This window comes from Haplochromis burtoni, unplaced genomic scaffold, assembly GCF_018398535.1.
Source record: "Haplochromis burtoni strain Fernald_Lab_line unplaced genomic scaffold, NCSU_Asbu1 Contig_142, whole genome shotgun sequence".
NCBI classification, from domain to species: domain Eukaryota; kingdom Metazoa; phylum Chordata; class Actinopteri; order Cichliformes; family Cichlidae; genus Haplochromis; species Haplochromis burtoni.
Genome location: NW_024582503.1, coordinates 280385 through 296296, shown reverse-complemented (window position 1 = coordinate 296296; position 15912 = coordinate 280385).

The following is a 15912-nucleotide window of genomic DNA, read 5'->3' as shown; positions in this document are numbered from 1 at the left end:
ACACACACATACATTGCGGTGTAAATACTCCCACCCTCCTCCCTGCTCCTTTCTGCTCTTTCTCCTATGGATCTTTTGATGTCTGCTGTGCTGTGGATCAATGGGCTGACTTTCTGGACTCTACACACATCTGTTGTCAAAGCAGGCCAGTGGCAGGTCTGCCGGGAATGCACGCATTTACACACACACACACATACAGGCACACAGAAGATGCTGACTGGAAACTACATTGTGATATATTGACAAGATAGGATTCTGCTGAAAGAGCCCTGACCTCCTGAAAACCAATATGACTCTCAGATTGACCTCGGGGGAAGAGATTTGATTTGATTTATTGACATTCTGACTTTGAGAAATTATTTGTTTGTACAATGTTACCAAAATAGCATAAGTGTATACATATATGTTGAAATGACTAAAACCTACTGCTTATTTGAGAGTTACAAATATTTTTTAATATTCAGTGTATCAGTGTTTAAGTACTTGCTTCTCATTAAGTGAAAGTCTTGTGAGTAAATATATTGTGCCCTGTGTGAGAGCTAATTGTTTGTTTTAATGAGTGCTACTTAACATGCACGTTTCATGCTAAATATTATATAGGCTATACAGTAAATATAAAGATTAGAAGTCATTTGGTAATGATTTTAATTGGGCCTGCTACTACAAAGCAAATTGTAAACATCCTCTTTGTACCTGTGTTTAATAAACGATATATAAAGCATATATGGTAAAACGTGAGATAAACAGAGGTGCATAAAGGCACGGTTCTGAATTATTTGTACGAATGCATGTGGGCATAATTTTGGCATGCAGCTGAAACTGGTATTTCTGTCTGTGTTGTGTTGGCAGTGAAAATGACTGCTTGCCTTTTCTTTCTTTTCTGTATTTCAGAGGTTGCATAACAAATTGTTTCAACAGCTATGCAACCATTACAGAATCCCCTGCTTTGAGTGGCCTGCCCGCAGGCTCCCAGACTGTGCAGCCCAAGAAAATTGGATATAAAATGTGCTTTTGGACCCTCTAACCACATTACTGAGTTGAATCATAAGCATAGAGAGTGCCTCTGATATTCACAGAAGTATATTTGACAATATTGTTACAGAGCTTGTTATTCAGCCAAGCGAATAATGGAGCTGCTTTTGGGTACACTGTTATTTGAAAACTGAAGCAGTTTGGTCTTTGGCAGAGGAAGGCGCTCATTACTGCACCGCTGGCAGTCAGTCACACCTTGGACATGAATATTTCTTTTGATTCCATGATACACACATTACATTAGCCGTCAAAAGAGATGCAATTGAGGAAAAAAAATATTGCCTGCAAACCAGCATGGGATACAATATTTGTAAATATGACAGAGAACAAACGGTGAACACATAATATTCATTACAGCAACCGCTTTGATCCGTGCTTCACTGCCTGATTTGTTTAGCAGGAAAGTGCAAAACCGTGGATTTTCTTTTAGGTCCTTTCATTAATAACTTGTGTTTTTCTGCTTTGGTTAACTTTAAAGACGAAGCTCTCGAGCAAAACTTCCTGCACCTGCTCTTTTTTTCCTTTTTAAAGCAAGTAATTTATGAGTAGAAATCTGCAAAATGTCTTTGTCTTGTTCATACTTCTGTAATGCCAATCAGGTGACTGTTAATCCAGTGGCAAATGCTGGCCGGGCAGATGTTTGGTTTTGCAGATGATCTGTTTGGTAAAAACATGTATGGTAAGTTTAAAAGTGTGTTTACCCAGCGAAATCAGCATTCAGAGCCACACCGAGGAGACCGTTTGAATTTCGAAAGCATCAAGGGAGTGGAAGTACGCGATAAGCCTCTCCATATTTGAAGATTCACTTGTTTATTTGACGACGCCTGCATGGAAGATTGCATGCTACACAGAGTTTGCGTGACTGACTACCAATTGGCAAACAACATGGCAGTCTTTGTCTTAGGAGCCTTCATAGTAAGAGGAATTTGGGGGGCTATCACGTAGGGTTGCATATAATTGTACCTAAGATAGATAGCTGTTATTAACATTATACCTGTGTTATAGAACAGATACCAACACATTGTCTCTTTTTTGCCTTTCATAGTCACTTGAACATTTGGAACATATTTCAAAAATATGTGACATAACTACATAGTACAATATGTTTTTTGCCATTATTTGAACTGGTTTGATATTATTCAGTAGGAAGCTCTGAATAGGTCATGTTTGTCTAAAGTTTGATAGACAAGTGCAAACAGCTGTTTTCTTTTTCATCCTCTCCCCTCTTACGTACTCCTTTAGAAAGTGCTGTTGGTCTTTTAATTACCACTTTCATTTGAGGTGAAAATAGAATTAAAAAAATGACACAATTTGTACTTTTTGATGTGATACATCTGATTCCACTTTTTTGTCAGTGATATCCCTTTCAAACATTGACATTCAGCCCTGTTAAATTTGCTGAATGAATGAGATCGTTCCCTTTTTTTCCCCATTGTGCTACATTTTTGGACTTTATTCGTGTCTGTTAGCTGAGAAAACCAGGACTAATTTTTTATGTGCCAAATGTCATTCAGAAAACCTCTAAAAACATAGTTGCCCTTGATCAGAGCAACAATAACCCGCAGAAAGACTAGGGAAACTGCAAAGGGGAGCGAGACATTAATATTACCAGAAGGTTACATTTATGCGAATTTGAGGACAATAATTCCTGCAGCTGCAGCGAGTGAACTAATGCATGCGGTCTGACCACTGACTGTCAAAACCTCAAAAAGCATTTTGCTTGATTAAAGCAGGTAAGTGAAGGGGGAAAATACTTCATTTTTTTTTTTTTTTTTTTTTTTTCTTAAATGTACTTCAAAGTGTTGTGGATGTCATATTTGTTAAAGACTTAAAAGTTGTGCGTGTGAAAGATATTGTGTCCTGCTAATGCCAAGAATGCTCACACATTTGCGTCAGAGTAGGTGATCAAATTTGATGTCTTGCCTGAGAAACCTCAAAGCAGTTGTTTTGCAAAATGATATTCATGAAAAGCAGTGGAAAGCCAGAGTTGCACTTGATCAGAGTAATAATGACCCTGCAGGCAGAGCAGAGCAATTAAAGGAGAGTCCAGGGGAGAGATGAGAACTATTAACAGCCACAGAGGACCTTCTCTCTCCCCATTTCTGTCTTACTCTCACTGAACCGAGGCTAGCAAAGCTATACACTGATGAAAAAATTGCTGGAGAAACTGAAAAAGCACTAATTAAAGAGGGGGGTGGTTGGGGTGGGGACTAAAGAGGGGAAAGAGATGAAGATCCTCTGTGCTTCAGAGGCATTTCCTGTCCAATTTAATATGTTGCATCAGTTATTTTTGAACTGCCGTTTCTTGCATACAATTTTACATTCACACAGGGTTCTCTGCCTGACCCCAGTCCAAGTCACGCACACTACAGTGGAATAGGAAACTTGGCAGGAATATGACTGTGTAGGATGTTCTCAAATGCCTCGTAGTCACTGGTATAATGACCATGGCTACCATGTTTCTGTAAGCTAATATCTTATTACGATTAATTAGTGGATTTCTCGCTGCTGAGAAAATACCAATTAATCGGTTTATTTGGCTTAAATTTGTCTTTTCTTGCTTGTTTGAAAAATGAGAGACTGCGTTGGCCACTGTGATAAACACAGTAGTCATTTCAACATTAAAACTCCTTTTTGGCTTTGACGGTAAGAAGCCTGATGGTAAATCTGTTTAAAGGAAAAAAGCAAAGTGAATGAATGAATGTTGATGATGTTTATACATCATCTCTACAACTATTACTATGTGTTACATTGACATGAATGCACTGCACAGTCCTATAATGCATATGTACATTTGGTGCATTCATATATTTCTGCTTAATTCATAAAACACATATTACAAATGCTGACGTACTGTTTTTACCATAGTGCATTTCCAGCCTACCGCTGGACAGTGTAGTGGTACGCCTACACACCTTTGGAGCGGGAGTTGTAAGTTCAATTCCCACCCGGTATCCAGTAAGGGTCCTGGCTAGACCCCCCATGCTAAAACCAAGCCCTGGAATGGCGCAGCCTGTCCGCATCTCGGACACAAAGCATTGCACTACATGTTGTATGATTGTGTATGTTACAAATAAAGGCTGTTGTAGTATATTACTATACATTTTATTATATACTTTAAGTCACAGTGTCCTGCTATACTTATGAACAACAACAAAATAAAATCGTTTTTTCTTGTATTTGTACCCTGGCCTTGGGCATTGCACTGTATATGGATTTTTAAAAAATGTCTGTTTGTTCTCCTCTGCTTACTGGATTTGATTTATAGTTTTTCATAAAGCGTGTTGTACCAGCTAAGTTTGTGTCCTGTCTTAAGAAAAATGATGATATTCTGTTTTTCTCCTCTCTTCCCGTTTTACCTGCTGACCTCTGCAGAGAGATCTATAGCTCAGTTCATTGACAAACAAGTTCAATAAACAATACATAAATAATATATATATATAACACCAATGTTTAATCTTGAATCTAATCATGAAATAATTATCAAATAATTTGTATTATGAAAAAAAAATACATGTGAAATCCCCAAATGCAGAACAATAATAATTTAGTGTTCTACCCAGTAGCAAAGCAGCTGGTGTGCTTACCACATGAGTATTGATGCCCCGGGCAGCAAGTCCCTGGTTGGATTCCTGGCTGGCCAGTTCATTCACCGCATGTCAGTTCTCTCGTGTATATTTTCTGTTTCTTTCCACTACTCCTGCTAATAAAAATGCTCACAAACAAATCTTTAACAAATGAATTCACCTGTATGGTATCATATTTTAAGAACACATTATTTTGTGTTTGAATATTTTTTCAAAGTATACCATTCTTCATTTTACCAAACAAATGCTAGTGTGTTACAGTTATATGAAGGAAATACTAACAACAATACCAAGGAAGACCCTAACATTGCATTAGAATTCCTGTTGTGGGTCCTGTTTCTGGGCAGAAAGCAACTACTCCCTCTAATACAAATTTCCAACAGTGGTTCCACAGCTCGGTGCAGTTAACTCAGGAAGCAGAATAAGGTGTGAAACAGGTTACCTTAACAGGGTCAAACACCAGCTCTATTTAAAATGTCACTGATACGTTCAGGACATATTCCAAGAGTGCGTGTTTGTGTGGCTTGGCTCCTGAACAACCGTGGCAGTGGTAGAGATGAGCTTTTGTGGCCTAGCCTTAAAGTCACATTTAATTGGTGTATTCCCACAAGTAAATAAAAAGGTGACATTTTCTCTTTGGTGCCATGAATGGAATGCTAAAAACCTACGGGCCGAGGTCCCTGAAATGTCAAGGAGGAATAATTTCCATCACATACTATGTCAGCTTTTGTGCCTTGGCCCTGCTCTGCTTTGGGAGACTTGAAAAGGTCATCAACACGTTTGACTTATTTTATGTCAACATTTGGCTGGGAATCAATGACATCTCTGCGTGATCAAAGATAAGTAGGCCATTGCTAAATTTTGTCCCGTGCTTCTACTTTTCTATTTGATACAGCGATACATTAAGGCTTAGATGTCAGATTTCTACCTCCTCCTTGCATCATCCCTGCTTAGGTGGTTTTCTCTGTCTTGCACACACTCACAGGAACACACACTAACACACAGTATCTACAGACTGAAAGCCCCCCCTGGCACAGTAAACAACTTTAAGCGCCCTGGAAAACAAACAGATAAAAGCACGCCTTTGACATGAAAACATGACAATTTTCCCCTAAGAACCTCTCAGAAAAATAAAATCCTGAGAGAGAGATAAAGGCTTTGCTGACAAGAACAGACACCATTGACTGAATCCATGTTATTTTATCATCTGGCATAGCTCTGTGGCCGGCTTTAGGCCAATACGCAGCGAATTACCTGCTGCAACATCAAAACATTCTCATGTAACCATTCAGCTATTCTAGGCCTCAAAGCGTCTTAACAGAAGAAGCGCGTTTGTCCATTGGCTTACAGTGAAATGATTTCAGAAACCAACGCGGCAAAATCTTTAAACTATTCCCTCTTCCTCCCTTCGTTTGTCTCACTCACTCCCTCTGTCCCTCTCTCTGCATTTAATGGCACATTAGGCAATGCTAATCAAATCCAGAGTGATCAGGTTTGATGCATTCATTGACAAGGATTTGTCAGCGCTCTCAAAAAAAGGACTTAGCATTCATAATAGCACAGAAACACCTCTCCCCCTAAACCCTTCCTTGTTTTAGGATTTATGACTTACAGATATGTAGGCTGAAACCTAAAATGGAGGTTTTCTCAACCTTTGATGTCAGTGTTGTGGAGGTTGATAATCTATGTGGGTTGCAGCAGTTTACTTGGGTAATAGTATGTGCATGAACTACACCAATCCCCTTACAAAATGCAAGAGCTGACTAGCCAGTGTATTCCACCACATGATAGACTCATCAACACAATTTGGACTTTGATTTGGACAATAAAATACACGGTGTAGGATTAGGATGTAACTGTCAATGGGAAAATTCTTGGACTAAAACAAGAGATTAAGAAAAAAAGGAGCGATCATGAAACTCGGTAAAGCAAACGTGTTTTTGTAAGCGCCTCGCAACAAATGCAAATGTTCATTTTTGTCCCAAACACCACCAAACTGTGGGATTACACAAAATAAAGAGATACTTGATAGAGGATTTTTAGGAAAACAGTTGCAAAGATGCAACCAACTCAAGGCTAAGTCAAACAAACCAATTAGAGAAGCCTCCTCAGCAGTGCCTGATATTTAAAAGTAATAAACAATCAGGCAGATAGACAGCCCCCAAAATTAGACACACACACTAGAGGTCTATTATCTCATCTCATATTTAACAAGCAAGTGCTTGATTAACAAACAAGGAGCTTAACAAGCTCTGATTGTTTAACGATGAGTTGTATTAGGGGAATGATTTTAACGTGGATGATTTTATTCCAAACTGATGGCGATGATTTGGATGCCTTCTACGGGCCGCCGTGACATTTGCAGTAATGAAAGGTTTCACTCACTGTTTTAAAGTTTTATAATCCCATGTCAAGACAAAAATCATTTTACTCAAAGACTAACGCAGCAGTGGCAAACTCAAGCAGGAGTGTTTCAAAAGACTTGTCAGATTTTTTATCCCTTTAAAACCTGAACCATTAAAAAACTGCCAGAAATCTTAAATTTTTTGATAATGGAGTGTTTGTTGAACCTTTAGACAAAATATATGAAAATATATGAAAATTTTAAACGGCATATATGGGTGTTAATTTGTATCAAATTTGCTACATTAGCCATATTTTTGCAATTTAGTAATTGAAAATGTCCATCCATCCATTCGCTTCCACTTACCCTTTTCAGGGTCGCGGGGGGTGCTGGAGCCTATCCCAGCTGTCATAGGGCAAGAGGCGGGGTACACCCTGGACAGGTCGCCAGTCTGTCGCAGGGCTATCATTAAAATTGTGTCATGTAATTTATATCATTTTTTGAGGTTAAAAAAAGTCACGCTGATGATGTAGAAGTCTCAAGAACTCACAAAAACACATGTATCAAACACAATACACGTGGCTTTAAAGGGTTACAAATGATTTTGGAGAACATTTGCACATATGCAAATCTAAAATACTCTAAATTTAACTTTAATAAGTTGAAGCCTTGGGTGAAAAGTGAGGACGATTAATCGCAGTATTTTCACCCAGCAACATTTTGCTGATCACACTGTTGCAGGTGGTTTAATTTATTCCCCCCGTACACTTATTCACACAGCGTGTGGGTTAGCACGTTGAACCATGCTGGAGCTTTAGATGTGTTGTAGATGGCATATGTTATGAGGTGGGGCAATGCAGTTAAAGCAGCAAAGAGAATAGCACACACACATATGTACTGCCTGATGAATATGAAGTGGGATCTCCACCTAAAGCAAACTGCTACAGCTGACATAAACTGAGCATGAAGACTCCAGTAGAGGCTTGCACTGAAGGCTAGCTTCTGAAGCTCCCCCATATTCTTTTCTTCTTTTGTTCAGCTGTTTGCCATCAAACAGACCACTGACTGATGCGATGGACACAAAGAAATGGACGCCTTAAGGCATTTCAACCACTCGTCTCCTTCATGAGTGTCAGCCATATTGAAATAGCTGAGATAAACCCCGTTTTTATGATTGAAAAAATGTGGAGACAACCCGAGCTGTGGGTCTTTAATGGTAAAACGGCGATTCTAAAGAAACAGACCATTTTCAGCTCATTTAATGGCACTTGCGTTGACAAGCACTTGAATGATTATTGAGCCTCTTGAATAATAAGGCAAGTCAAGTGTTCCCCGTGTCAACAGAATGCCCTGTCCTTTTAAATCTGCTCAATTGCAGCTGTCACTTAAATGACAATTAAATGCATTTGCTGTGCTGCACAGGTACACCACCACAAATCCAGACTCCAAGAGATTTCAGCAGCAAATGAAAAAAAAAAAACAGAAGAAGTTACGTGACTATATAAATATAGCATTGACTACTGGTGCTATCTCAGCATCATACTTTTTATTTTGCTGTCAACACAAGCATAATGATACAGCAACCCAAAACAATCAGAAGAGAAGAAGAAAGTGACACATTATGGGCTGTAGGAGTTATGCCTTACTGCTCTGCTGCTACAAATTCATCATGTTTGTGACAAGCGGAGGATGATGTTTTTAATTGCTACAACCTCCAGTGGCACCCACGCCTGGCCTTGAGGGACCTGGCAGAGTATGCATGCCATTATATGTATGTGTTGATGTGAGAATATGTACTGTAAGTGTATCAAAAAAATGTGTATCTGAGAACGTGTTTGAACTTGCAGCTCTAATGTAATCAGTATAATTGCGGAAGAGGTGTTTGTGCGTAATCTAGGTCTCCAGCTTCTTAGCGGAGCAGGGCAAGGGGATATTACAATGTTTAATTAGTAGCTACAGATACACAAAGGTCTCCTTGTGCAAATCTGTGTAGGACAGCACACAGATCACAATGCAAAAGCGAAAAGATTTAACCACATGTAGCCATGCATGTAAGTTTAAATTCTGTGGTTTCCAAAAGCAAGCGTAAACATCAAAGAATTTCAATGCAGTCTCTTATAGATAATGAAAATCCTTTTATTCTCATGGCATGAGTATGTACACGACTGCACCATTAAATAAAGGCTTTAATGTATCCATTCCAAAGAGGACCTCCTGGGTGGGATCTTTCTGTGTGGAGCTCTCATGCGTTTTCTCCAGGTACTTTAGCTTCCTCCCACAGTCCAGGGAATGCATGTTAGGTTAATTGGTGATTCTAAATTAGCTTGTGCATGTGAGAGTTCCTATTTCTCCATGATGGCCGTGTCCAGGGTGCATCCCTGCCTCTCGCCCAAAGTCAGTTTGGAATAGACTCCAGCGCCCCTGTGACCCTAAATTGGATAAGTGGTGAAGAAAATGGATAGATGGGTGGAAGTGACTAAAATACACTGCATACATAATGATCTGACTCTCTGGAGAAACTGTACCTGCCATAGTCCCTATTCTTCTCCCCTTCACTGCACAGCTTCCCTCTCAGCACACATTAGGGCCCCGCGCTAATGACACCCATTCTCTCTCCCTCTCGCTCTCTCTTTTCTTCACACACAGACACGCACTCAGGCACACACACACAGGCTTCCTTTACTAATGAACTCAGCCTCCAACACATTTGCATCTTTCTAAATTAGCTTGATTATTTCAGGCTTATTAGCATAAGCGTATGGAAATTAAATTGGCTATAGTGGCGCGGTGGCTTCAAGGTGTTTTTTTCGTGTGATGTGTAGGTAATGGGCTACATTTGATGATTCCTTAGGAGATGTGTTCCTCTTGTGTAGTGTGAAGTCAGACTGTTTTTAGATCCAAAAGGGCCCGCAAAGCTCATAGATTCTCGATTCAATTATAGTCATTATTAATTGAAATATGAGGACATGTTATAGGAAACTGATTGATAGGAGCAAGTATCCAAGAATTGAGGTCAGGATATAGCTTGTTTCTACCAGTAACTTAAATGAAAAAGTCGAGTAGTTAACTTGGCTAGTTAACTAGCATCCTCAACAAATAGTTCTACTGTTAGTAGCTTGTAGGGGGAAAACACTGCAGGGAGCCACTGAATAGGAAACAAATGTACTCATTTTATTTTAATGTATTTAGAATTAAGAGGCAGTCTGTGTCGTCTTCCTTCATCCCTTCCCTTGATGCCCTCTAGTTTTACTGATCTACAGTAATAGGGGCCTGAAATCGCTCCTACAATAATAACTCAACCATGGATTATTAATTAATATGTTGAAAGTACTCTCTCTGATTCTAACCCCCGACCACCATCACCACAGCTAATGTGAACCCTGCGAACTTCTATTCTGTAATATTCACAAAGGGATGTGGGTGATGAAAGGGAAATATTATATTCAAGTTTAGGGCACTCTAAATTTAAGAATCTAGGGTGCTCACTGGCCATATTAAATAGCCATGTAATTAGAAGTATATTTCTGGGAGGTGCATACATGTTTTAACTCAGCAGTGAAAAATTAATTAAGTTAATGGTGCCATTCCAGAGGTAGGGCATTCAATGTCTTGTTCAAGGAGACATCAACAACGATCAGGGTTTAAGATTTCGTCGTTTTCACTGCAAAACAGCTCACGAAACATGCAGATAGCCAGAATGACTCTTCTAACCCAGCTACTAGAGCTACATGAAGCATCCTTGACATATGTTACCTATAATAATAGAAATAGCACCATTAACTGCAACAAAGCACATCAGCAATTCATTCATCATTTGCCTTTATTGTAAAGGATGTCTTCAAACCAAAATGACAAAACTGATTTGATTTTGTGTTCCAGAAATATTTTACTATGTATGTGTCATATAAAGCTGCATTATAAAAATGACATTTGTAGTACACTTTGTCAATGTCATAACCCTTGCTCCGTGTTTTGTTATCCAATCCAACTGCCCTTACGTCTTCATGCACGTGAGTACATCCTTTGACACTGCATTTATAAAGAGACCAAAGAGCAAGCGACACCTTCTACACAACAGTGCAAAAGCAATATGGCAGTGCAGGAATGTTCAGTATATCAAAGTAGCATCAACCATTTGTTTACACACTTGGTGTCTTTATTTGCAACCAGAAGTGACTTTCTAGACCAGAGGGTGGAGTGATTTTTTTTCAGTGGATTTTCTGGATGTATAGCTGGCTGTACCTCGCAGCAGGCCATGTTATTATAATATCATGATTCCATTCCAACACCATTAACACGGTCCAGTTCAGTCAAGACTGGAATTACTAGATGTGAGGCTAAGCAGACAGCCCTCAGCATGTTGGCACACCAATAACAGTGGCTGAAACTAAGTATGTACAATGAATTGTTGAAAAAAAAATGGAGGCACCCTGCTGTGTGGTGTTTGCATGTAATCCTTGTGCCTGCGTGGTCTCTCTCTGGGTACTACTTTGGCTGTAGTTATGAATGTGAGTGTGAGTATGTATGTGTTGGCTCTATGATAAACTGGTGACCTGTCCAAGGTGTACCCCACTTTTTACCCTATAACAACTGGGATAGGCTCCAGCAGCCCCTCATGACCATACATTAGAAAAGTGGTTAAGAAAATGGATGGATCTTTAGGGAGTGTTAAGTAGGTATTAGAACTGCAGGTTTTCTTCACAGTTCTGCATTAGCTTTATTTTTCAGCACTGGCTAATACTACTTGGCTAACAGTGGTTAAACTCTGAAGCCTATTCCAGATATAAAGCAGACATTCTGGCGAGCCTCAAATGTATTTAACAACAGTCAGTCAATGGTAATGACTCCCTTTGGTAACCACCTGTACTACTAACCTTAAAATAAAAAACAAACAAAGGGGACTTTGAATTGCAGTTACATTTGAATTGCAAAAACTTGATTCTGTTCATCTGAATGTAGCTTTCTCAGCTTTAGACTCTCTTCTAATATGACTTAATGACTCACGAGTAAAGTGTCACACTGACACAGTTTTATTATGAACACCAGGAAGGTGAGAGAGCCCTGGGCCACTCTGAATATCATTTTCCGCTTGCAGTAACAAAGAAATCTGCACATTCACATAATGACCCCTGGGAATATACATTTAAAGCAGAATATACATGAGTGTAACTTCATTCATGGCTTATTGACTCTGCCTCTCTCTTCACAAACAACACAAGCCTGCACAGAGAAATATCACATATATACCACAGCATCTAGTGCTATACATTGGGGGTAGTGATAACATTTATGAGCGTGATGCTTTTTTCACAGAGGAGCGTTGTAGTCGGTTATTGATGAATCCCACTGTGTAACATTACTTATGAATCAAAAGACGGCGAAAGGGAGCAGATAGAGATGAGAAGAATGTATAGATGTTATAACCTTATCCCTTGAACCATATTTAATCAAAGCTCATGGCTGGAGACCCTTGTTGTCAAAGACACAGCTCACAAGATTTTCTTTTGCAGTATAAGTTGAGCTCAGTACTCAGAGTACATGAGTGTGGATTTCATACTACAGAAAAGTGACAAATCAGAGAGTCCGAAGAGGAGCGCAATCAGACTTTTGAACTGGATATATACTGGGTATATAGCTTCTAAATGCAATGTATGCTGTTGTTGCAATGTTTGTGTGTAATGTAACTCAAAAAAGTGAAACATTCATACTTCTGCCCTGATGAAAATGCCAGGATTCCCAAATGGTGCTGCTATCACTAACAATAAGATTAGACATTTAAATTTCAAATAAAGCAATTTACAGATGAAAAAATGGCTCCTTGTAAATGACTGTTGGAGAGATAAGGAGAGTATATAGACTCAGCAAGCTTTCTCTATCTTACTTATGAACCAAGGGAAAGGTAATTAACTACAGCAGAGTCACAGTTAATTATGAAAAAAGGAATTTTTTATGTATTCAATGACAGTTTGGCTGCATCATACATTTGAAGTTAATCAGAACACTGGTTTGTTAAGTCATTTCGTCGAACGGAGGATGAGGGGGTAGCGAAGAAGAAAAACAGCACAGTATATATGGGCACAACAGCCACAAAGCATGAAAAGAAAACGCAAGACATCTAGAAACATGAGTAAAAAAGGAAGAAGGAGAAGACAAGAGGATGAGCAAAACCGAGGTGAGCACTGTAACAAATTAGCCAATCAAACTGTATCAAGTAACAGTCCTGCTAGATACCAACTCATTCCGATTGGCCCTGAGCTCTTATAAACAAATAATTCAGAAAGGAATCCCTGCAACTTTCTATAGAGAAAGAGGAGTCCTGAATACAGTCCTGAATATAACAAATACAGCCTCAAACATTATGTAAAATCGTTGCGTTTCAGAACACCCCCCCCCCCCCCCCACACACACACACACACACCAGTACTCCTTATAAGCAAACACTTGACAACTGTGTGTTGAAAGAAAAAATCCCTTTTAAGAGAAGGAAACCTCCAACCGAACCTGGCTCAGGGCCATCTGCCTCAACTGACTTGAGATGAGGGTAAAGCTTAAAGAGAAAGAAGCACAGAGATATGATAACAAACAACGTGACAAGTATCTTTATTTAGTATAAAAATAAACTAACGGCCAACGTCTATTTATTTCCCTTTGCATGTGTGTTTCCATCCCAAATTCTTGGTTTGAAAACACTTAATCCAGTGGGACCTACCAAAAGGTGGTTTTGAGGACTTTGGTAGGTGTTTATAAATTTATGTAAAACATGATACTGTCATAACCTCACAAGATGCAATCATGCACAGGTATGCGGATAACATCAAAATAAAAGCTTGAGGGTTTAACGATGAGTGTGGAGCTACAATGTTGTTTCAGGTGGTTTATATACTTAATGACCTTGTAGTGCCATATCACCCTATTAGAGCACTTCGCTCTCGCTCTGGAGGCGTACTTGTTGTTCCTAGAGTATTTAAAAGTAGAATGGGAGGGAGAGCCTTCAGTTTTCAGGCCCCTCTTCTGTGGAACCAGCTTCCAGTTTGGATTCGGGAGACAGACACTATCTCTACTTTTAAGATTAGGCTTAAAACGTTCCTTTTTGCTAAAGCATATAGTTAGGGCTGGACAAGGTGACCCTGAATCCTCCCTTAGTTATGCTGCAATAGACATAGGCTGCCGGGGATTTCCATGATGCATTGAGTTTTTCCTTTCCTTTCCAGTCACAATATAATAGACCTCTTGGCATTGAATCATATCTGTTATTAACCTCTGTCTCTCTTCCACAGCATGTCTTTCATCCTGTTTTCCTTCTCTCACCCCAACCGGTCGCAGCAGATGGCCGCCCCTCCCTGAGCCTGGTTCTGCCGGAGGTTTCTTCCTGTTAAAAGGGAGTTTTTCCTTCCCACTGTCGCCAAAGTGCTTGCTCATAGGGGGTCATATGATTGTTGGGTTTTTCGCTGTACCTACGAAGTGCCTTGAGGCGACTTTTGTTGTGATTTGGCACTATATAAATAAAACTGAATTGAAGTGAATTTTTAATAATAATAATAATAATAATAATAATGGATTGCATTTATATAGCGCTTTTCGAGACCCTCAAAGCACTTTACAATTCCCTCTCACACACTGGTGGAGGCAGCTACAGTTGTAGCCACAGCTGCCCTGGGGCAGACTGACAAAAGCGAGGCTGCCATATCGCGCCATCGGCCAGTCTAGTGTTATATGTAAAAACCGCCATTGTTTTTCAAAAACAAGAGGACTGATTTGCTAAGTTTTTGGTGGCTTTAAAGAACATTCTAGATAAGTGAAAAATGTTCCTTGAACTAAAGGTCCTATGCTTCTTCAATAAGTCACTGCTGATCACGCTGTTTCCTTGTTACATTTAATGAAAATTATGCCTTTGTAAAATACAGCAAATAATAATTTTTATTATAAAGACTTATTCGTTAAACAAGATGAAAAAATACAGCGTCAAATGCATAATACATAAAAATAATTTGTTAAAGTGTTTGCTTCTGATTAAAAGAATATAAAGATGGTGACCTCTAATCTCTACTTCTGGCTGTGATATTATGTTATGTGCATAACAGAAAACAAGGTTGTGCTGAATACTAAAGACATGTGAAACAGGTCAGAAGAACAAATTTACACATGAATATGTAAAGCGAAAGACAATAGAATAAAATTAGAGAGGCATGACGACATTTCTTTTTTTCACAAGTTTCATTAAAGTGAGAAAATTATTGAAGCTTGTGTACATACAGAGAAACACTGCCCTCTTTAATTAAGTACATCTATGTCAACTTTAAACAATGAAAATATCTGTTAGAGTTAGACAAACTCAGAAACAGTTTTTGTTAACAGTTTACCTTACATTACCTCAAAAAGCACCAAGTATCTGGTGAAAAGTTGCTGTTATCAATTGGCAATTACTAGTTAATGTTATTTGCGGCCAGTGTTGGGGAGTAATGGAATACCTGTACCCGCCTTAGGTATTTAAAATACAAAGTATGAGTAACTGTATTCTGCTACAGTTACTGTTTAAGCAGCGATAATTAGAACACAGTTAATTGTTGAAATAAATGGATTACACGGCGGCCTTTTTCCATTTTATCCCCAATTTGAATCAAAACAACAGAATTTGAATTAAAAAAAACAGAATTTGATCAAAAACCAAAAAATTTGCATGAAAACAACAAAATTAGAATGAAAACAACGGAATTTGAAAGAAAACAACGGAATTAGAATGAACAGAACAGAATTTGAATCAAAACAACGGAATTAGAATGAACAGAACAGAATTTGAATGAAAACAATGGAATTTGAATGAACAGAACAGAATTTGAATCAAAACAATGGAAGTTTAAAACAAAAAACAGAATTTGAATGAAAACAACGGAATTTGAATGAAAAGAACAGAATTTGAATGAAAACAATGGAAGTTTAAAACAAACAACA